The sequence below is a fragment of the Heteronotia binoei genome, chromosome 5, assembly GCF_032191835.1.
Source record: "Heteronotia binoei isolate CCM8104 ecotype False Entrance Well chromosome 5, APGP_CSIRO_Hbin_v1, whole genome shotgun sequence".
Taxonomy (NCBI): Eukaryota; Metazoa; Chordata; class Lepidosauria; order Squamata; family Gekkonidae; genus Heteronotia; species Heteronotia binoei.
In genome coordinates this window covers 113,689,010-113,697,537 of record NC_083227.1, presented here as the reverse complement: position 1 = coordinate 113,697,537, position 8,528 = coordinate 113,689,010, and positions in this window count along the sequence as shown.

Below are 8,528 nucleotides of genomic sequence, written 5' to 3'. Positions count from 1 at the left end.
TATTTTATTTAAAAAACCCAACTTTTTCTGTTGTTTGTTCTGCCTTTTCTGGTCCCTAGGGGCATTTCCTAGTGAGGGGATGGGCAATTGCAGCAACCGTTTGGGGGGGAGGGAGCCTTCCTCCAGTGGACTCTCATTCAGACTTAGTAGAATACTGTTGATCTGTAATGGCAACATGAGCACATGATACTGCCATTGACCAGGGCCTTTAGACTTTGGTATGAGAACCTAATCATCTTTTTGCATGATCGGGCAGCAGCACTTTGGGGTGTAATGAAGCTGCCTGTACAGCCTCCTGAAAATTGCACATGTCCTGAGGACCATAGCTGGACTGCTCTATCTCTCAGGGAACGCTGTTATCTCAACTGGCATGCCATGCTGTGCAGTCTTGGTTGTCTTCCCAAGATCCTGTTCTCTGATGACAAGTTGATTCTTCTTTAAGTACACAACTGTGAGCCAGTAACTCCTGTAACATCTGAACAATGGAACCCCAATCAGTGGACTTCGAATATGTTGTAACAAAGCTTAAACCTATATCACACAAGACAGCTAGCCAGACCTCACTTCCATGTAGGGAACTACATGTTCCCCATGTCTTGTGGGATTGAATGTTGCACCTATTTTTACTGTATTTATACACAGCAGAAAGTCACCAATTTGCTCCAGGTTCCTGCTGTAGTGTATGTGTTTGAGTGCTTCATACATGAATGTGTTTGCGATTTCCTCCATGGAAGTGACATTCATGTGGAAAGTTTCTCCCACATAATATGGCCCTAGGTACAAGCAACTCTGAACATTAGCCCAATTGGATCCTAAGTCTATCTCAAATCAGATGGGAATTTTCGCTCTCTTCTTCCCCTCAGCCCAGATGCCTTTGATTACCACAATGTTGCCCGCTTGCAGAATAATCTCTTCAACTGGAGTACTCTGCATTGCCACTCCCCCTTAGATTTGTGTTTGGTAGCCCTGATAAGAGCTGGGGAAGTAACAGCTCTGTCTGGTTTCATGCCAGAACATAATACCCATGAATGTATGCAGCTTTGTATCAGATGACTTGCTGGTAAAAGGGTTGTAAAGTTCATTAATCACAGCCCAGCCCCAACAAAGTGGTGGTAGCAAAGCCCCCTTGTAGTCCAGGATGAATAGGACCAAAGGGAAGACCCTGGAAAGCTGGTGGTAGAGTATTTATTGATATAGGGTAGAGCTGTGTTTTCTTTGATGTGCCTCCATGTAGTTGAACCCACAAGATGCTGGCTTTGAATACATGGGGCTGCTGAGTGGATGCTTCCCTTAGAAGTGTGTTGTCAAGTTTATTCTTGAGCTTCTGGGCTTAGCTATGCCCTTGAATTCTGCTGTCATCCATTACTCTTGATCACTCCAGTAGTTGGGGGCAGGGGGGGTCATCACACTTGATGTCCTGCAACCCACTCAGGGGAGTCTGCCTTTGGTTTCCCAGCATCTTAGCAGAAGCAAAGATGGGCAAACAGCCCTTCTTTCTTTACATTATTGCCTGGGCTGGGGTTCTTGCCTATACCTTCCCTTGATGGTTTGTGACATGTACTTGACAGGTCAAAGTGCAGCAGTGTTTAAGCTGTAGTGTCTCTCTGACCCCCATTTCTGGTGCTACCCAGGCCCTCTCCCCCACTACTGAGGCTGGGAGTAGAGACTTGAGCCCATCCTACTTCCCAGAGGATTTAGGCCATGCCATAAATCGCAGGCGGATTAGCTTATCTGGGTTTCTTCTTAATTATTTCCTTTTTGATACTGTGAAATCTTTCGTGCTGAAAGATAAACTGACATTTGGACACAGTGGCTGTGTGTTCTGTGTAATTGCTGCCCGTAGCTAGCACCAAGGGACTTGGGCAGTGGCTCAACTTCACTGGATCTAGAGAGAGCCTGGCTTGGACCCAGTCTAGCTGCCAGTACAGAAGGCCTGATGTGGAACTTACTTCAGCAAGGTGCATCATGAATGGCAGCTTTTTAAATTGTGTAACATAGTATTTTGTACTGTGCAAACAGTTGCATGGTCCTCCTTGTACCACATTGGTGAAGCAACTCATAATTCTTCCAGTAAACCTCATTGAATAATTAAATCAATTGACTTGCATAAGTCCAAGCAGCACCTGAAGTACAGGTCTCCTAGTACCATTAAACTCCTAGTTACCATTAGACCAAATTATTGGCTTTGTGGACACCTGTCGCAATGAAAAAAAAAAACAGTAAAGAGCATAGAGTGGCGAGAGCAGAATACAGCAGATGGGATCCCGTTGCTTTTCACAACAGCTATCTTATGCTCTTAAAACAAAAGAATGGAAACAAAAAGGAAGAACCTTTTTGGTTTAATACACTTCGCTTATTTTATTGTGCTGTTAAGTGATCCCATAACCACTAGCTCCTGTCTTACTGTTAGATCAGGTTCGTGCTAGCAATGATATTTCAGGAGAGAAGCATAACTTGATACCTGGGCAAAAGAAAGCATATAGTCAGACCTGTTTCCGTTTGGCACCCAGAATAAAAATTACCCAGAATCTGCTCAAGGGGAACTTACATTCTATAGTGAGAATAAGTGACATTTGTGTGTCTTACTATAAATCTATTACATTTATGTTTATAATGTTTGCATATATTTAGCCCAGAATCATAGCTGGAGCAACTAGAGAAGAACAAATGCATCTAGAAAGGAGGAGGTGGAGGTGTCTTATTGGTTCAGAAGATACATCCATCCAATATGTAAACATTATTTTACAGTAGCTACCAGCCAAATACTTCTTGAAAACTCCCAAGCAGGATCGGAGGACAACCTTCTGATGTTTGTCCCCAGAATCTGGTATTAGAGGTATATTGCCTCTGAACAGGAAGACTCCTCTTGCTGATAAATCTATGCCCTAGGTTTTTCTTTTTTAAAAAAGAGACACACATTGAATTAGCAAGTTCTGCAAGTTAATTATGCACTATGAGAAAAGAACAATTTGCCTTTCCTTAATCTGGTGCCAATTTACTGGGTGCTCCAAATTTAGTATAATTGAGCAGAATTCTAACTGCTCCTTCAGTACTGTTCATAGATTGCCATGTTCCCTCCTTAGCTGTCTATCTGAACTAAAAAGATCCAGCCGTTTTAGCCTTTTCTTGGGGGGGGGGGGGGAAGCGTCAAGTCCTTTATCTTGTTTCTGAATCTTTTCCTACTCTATGATCAGAGTGGTAAATAGGGTTCCAAATGGAGCCAGACCATCAAACAACAGCATGGTGATATCTGCAATACTATTTTCAGTCCCCTTCTGATCATTCTTGACTTTTTATAACCACAATATACTAAATTTAGATGTTTGCAAGCTTTAAATCATGGCCCCACAACCCCTTTTCTGGGTGCTCTCTGACAGGTTGGAACCCTTACAGAAGTTCAGATTTTCCCAGTGTAAATAACTATTCAGTCATTTGCACTGATTTCATCCACTATATTATCTGCTTACTTTAGAGAGCTCCTCATGGTCTGCTTGGTAGTTTGCAACCTTGAATAATTAAATATGGTTTGTAAGTGGTAAATCAAAACTTTGCTGGTCCCAGGAAGTATGACCACTGGTTTTCAAAAGTTCCAGTCCACTGCACCTCATTCTGCACTCCAAGGGAGAAAAACTTTATAGATAACATACATACCTTTCATAGGAGGCATAAATGTATGTTTGTCAGTATCTCATACCTATCTGGTACACTACTTGCCTTTCTGGTTGTGGCATGTAAACCCTAAAGGAACATCTCTGGGTTTTTTTAAACACAATTTTACAGAATGACATGAGCAATTCAGGTGATTCGTATTTCTTTCACTGGGATCGAACTCAGGTCGTGAGCAGAGCTTGGACTGCAATAGTGGAGCTTACCACTCTGCACCTTGGTTCCCAAGGGCAGCGAAATATAATATTTAGTTTTCAAAAAGCTTCTCAAGTTCTACATGTGAACAGGTTTATTCTGCATTTCAGGTCTATTTAATCTAAAAGCTGTGCAATTGCACTAGATTTGTGCCAGGATAAGCTGCTAGCTGGCAGGCCCTTGTGTCTGATGTCCTCCTTGCCACACTTTGGCCATGGTATATGAATAAGAGAAGTGGGTTAGCAAAAGTTGTACCTAGTCCTAATAATTCTAATCAAAATGATTTTAGCTCACACAGCAGCCCCAACCTTAACATTGTATCTTCCTTACAGTCCCTGATACAGCAAGATAAAAGAGCTGGTTTTCAAAAATGCAAGCCCTCTGCAAGATCAGCCAGCCAAATGACTCAGGAAGACCCCAACCAGTACTGTTACGTATGTGTCACCTGCACCCTGTCATGAGCATTCCCTTTAGCTATACAGACATACCTAAATAGCCCTGTTTTTTTTACTTCACCTAATCCCATTGTGGAGTCACAAGTTTGTGGACATCACATCTTCTATCAATGAATGCTATTTTGATAGACATTTCACTTTCTCACTGAAGCTGAAACACTTTATACTTCTGTCAGCCTTGTGAGAAATTTCTTCAAGTCCTCATGCTTGTAACACTACATGGTTCTATGACACAGGCACAGCAAAATATGATAGCTAACTTCTGAGAGACCACACCTACAGAACTTCCTGTACATTTTTAGTTTCTCTTATCAGAGAGGAAGCCCCACAGTATAGGCTTTCCTAGTGCCATCACCATGGGTAGGAAGAAATTGCTTTGTCAGGATTTTCCAGACTACTACCAGTCTCTGTGTCTCAGGCATAAGGGCCATAAAATATGTCCAGTGGGTTGTGTAAACTGATGCCCAACCCAGAGTTTAAGCAATAAAGATTCTAACCCCAAATCCTTAATCCAAGCTATAGCTGGTTTCTAAAAAGTCCCAGTACTTGTACATAAGCTTGTTCTGCACTTTGTGCCAGTCATGTTATGAGAAACCGCTACATGGCATAACAAGTATAGTGTTCACAGAAGTGCTGACAGGTAGCATTTTCTGGCAATCTGAAAGTGGTATAAGCACTAGTGTGGCATGTCTTAGGAGATGTAAAAATCTTATTAACATTTCATGCCATCTTTCTCAATTATTATTTATTAGATTTATAAACTGCCCTCTTCCAGAAGCCTCAGGGTGGTGTACCACATCTGTTAGACTATGTAAATAGAAACACAAGAAATTACAATATTTTTAAATAAAACATTTGACCTATATAAAACAACATAAAATTATACAAGCAGTAACTAAGTAAGGAGATCTGAAAAGGGGAAGAGAGATGGAAACCACATATTCTTTGGTAAAAAGTGATTGTAGTGTTTTTTTTAGGGGATCTTTTTGGACCATTCCCAAATCCATGGTGGATTCTGGTAAATATCAGGTCTTTGTCAAATCTATGGGAGCAGGACTAGAGTTTCACACCTTGTTTCAGAGCTGTATTACTTTACCAGCGCAAGACTGGTGTATGACACCCTGTCACATTTGGAGAGATGTTCCTGACCTAGTACTGGCAATTCCTATAGTTATGTTGTTACAGCCCCTTGGGTCCATTCCCTGGTGGTAACAGCCTGCTACTGTTTGTGATGTTGCAACCATTCAATAATCTTTGGGTGATAACAGACAGGCAATTAGTGGTGACTCAGATGCCTCAGAAACTGACCCAAAAAATCCTTGCAAATGAAAACATCTGCCACCCGGCCCCATACCATACTCACCCCATCCTCCAGCAGCCTCAGAGTGGCTCAAAAAGCTGCCACTGTCAAAGTGGTAGCAAATTTTTGAGCTGCATGCCAGTCACCTCTTTGGCATCTGGATGGGGAAGTACACAAGCAAGGTGCCTTGGTGGTGTGAAATCTTCAAAGTGCCTCAAGCCACTTCCAGCTCTTTTTTGGGGGGAAAAACTACTCAGAGCACTAGAGCACTTGACTCATTGGGGGAGAAAAAGAGCAGTCCAGCCTCTGAGGCACCCCCCCCCCAATCTAATTGTGCCAAGTTGCCTCAAGTTGAGATGGGGCTGCCTTGCCGGGGAGCGTGTGGAGGGTTCAGGCTGGCTCTTTTTGAGCTGGTCCTATTTGGGACGCCTCCAATCTGCCCCTAAATGCCCATCTGTTATCACCCTTTATATCTCATGCTAACTACTACTTTGCTTTTTCAAAGTATAATATAGCTTGCACAGTTAAGGCATAATTTTTGTATCTCATGCAAGGTAGCAGCAAGTGGTCAGATCAGTTTTTACAGTGTGTCATCTACAGTTTTACAGGTCCATATTTATTCATAGATATCTTATGATTCTTGTCAATTGACTTTTGTCAACAAAATGTTTATGTCTACCAGTCTAATCAAGATACATTTTGAAGATGGTAGGCCAATACTACAAGCCAATACTAGAACAGTGACTTTGTTGAATTAATTTTTAATGTTAAAATGAAAACTGATTTAAACTCAAGATTCTTTCTTACGAGTAGCTAGAAGAAGTCACTATAGTTGTGAGCTTGGCTATTATTTATTTCTGTCTCTAGATATTATACAAATACATATCTGTTTCAAACAATGTTATTAGTAACATATGGTAGTATAGTCAATTTCTTACATCATTAATAACTACTTTTTCCCTCTATCCCCATATATTACTTTCTACCCACCCCTCCCCCCGTTACTTGACCCCCACCGGTGTACTATACTTAAAATATTAGTATTAAAGGTACCCTTAATTAATAAGAACCAAAATTCATATCCTCCTCCCTCTTATACTTAGTCATCAAAAATTGTCCAATGTCCTTTTATTTTCCACTCTTTTTCTACGTATCTTCTGAACTTTTTCCACTCCATCTTAAATACTTCTAAATCATAGTCTCTTAAGGTTTTTGTTAACTTGTCCATTTCACTCCATGTCATAACTTTTACAATCCAATCCCATTTCTCTTCTTGCTTCCACAACTGCGCATACAATGTCCTAGCAGCTGAGAGCAAGTACCAGATTAAAGTCCTATCTTCTTTTGGAAATTTTTCCATTTGTAATCCCAACAGAAAAGTCTCTGCCACTTTGTTAAATTCGTATCCCAAGATCTTAGAAATCTCTTGTTGAACCATCTGCCAATACTTTTTCGCTCTTTCACAAGTTCACCACATATGGTAGAAAGAACCTTCATGTTTTTTACATTTCCAACATCTGTCTGGCATCTTATTGTTCATCTTTGCCAATTTTTTAGGAGTCATATACCATCTGTACATCATCTTAAAACAATTTTCTTTGATACTCTGACATGTTGAGAGTTTCATAGTTCTTCCACAAAAATTCCCATGTATCCATCTGTATTTCTTTATTTACATGAATTGCCCATTTAATCATTTGAGATTTCACTGCATCTTTTGTAGACCATTTTAGAACTTATAAATTTTCGAATTTAATTTTTCATTATCTCCAAGCAGAACTTCTTCCATTTCCGTTTGTTCTCGTCTTATTCCTTCAGTTTTAAGATCACTTTCCACCAAACTCTTTATTTGTTGCATTTGAAACCAATCATACTTATAATTCAGCTCCTCAGCAGTTTTCAATTCTACTTTACTGCTTTGTATTTTTAATAATTGATTGTATGACATTCATTTTCCCTCTCCTAACTCAGCTGTTATTTTTATTACTTCTGCAGGCACTATCCATAGTGGTTTTCTCTCATCACCATATTTCTTATACTTCATCCATATATTTAGCAAATTGTTTCTTATATAATGGTGAGAGAAAAAACCATCCATCTTTTTCTTCCCATAGTACATATAAGCGTGCCAGCCAAATTTATTTCCATGACTTTCCAACGTTAAAAGTTTTTTATTCAATAACATCACCCAATCTTTTATCCACACCAAACAAACTGCTTCATGATATAGTCTTAAATCTGGTAATTGGAATCCTCCTCTTTCTTTAGCATCTGTTAAAACTTTCATTTTAATCCTTGGTTTCTTCTCAGCCCGTATAAATTCTATGTGTACATATCTGGATATGTATTTGTATAGAATTTATTATACAAATACATATCCATTTGCTATTTACTTAATCCCTGCCTTTCTCCACAATGGAGACCAAAGAAGCTTATTACAACGTTCTCCTTTCCTCCATTTTAGCCTCAACAACAGCCCTAAGAGGTAGGTGAGGCTGACACTGTGCTACCGACCCAAGGCCACCTAGCAAGCTTCCACAGCAGAGTGGACATTCTTCCAGCTCCTAGTCCAACATTAACCATTACATGACATAGTGAAAAAGAGAACACAAGCAAACACCCATTTGCTGTTCAGTTTAAATCAGGTTAAAGGATAGTTTCCTTTTAAACATTTTAATGTTACAAAAGCTCGTTTTTATATTGTATTATTACACTGCAATATATTATAATTCTGAACTATATAATTCTGCTAGCACCTGCCACTGACACATCAGATGTGGCACTCATAATTACGGAAGGTAAAAGCATGGTATTTGTTTCCAATACCATATGCTAACAACTGTTGTCAGCGAAGGGAAGCTCTACGGAGACTTCAAATTATTATCAGCCACATAGAAGACACAATCTTACTA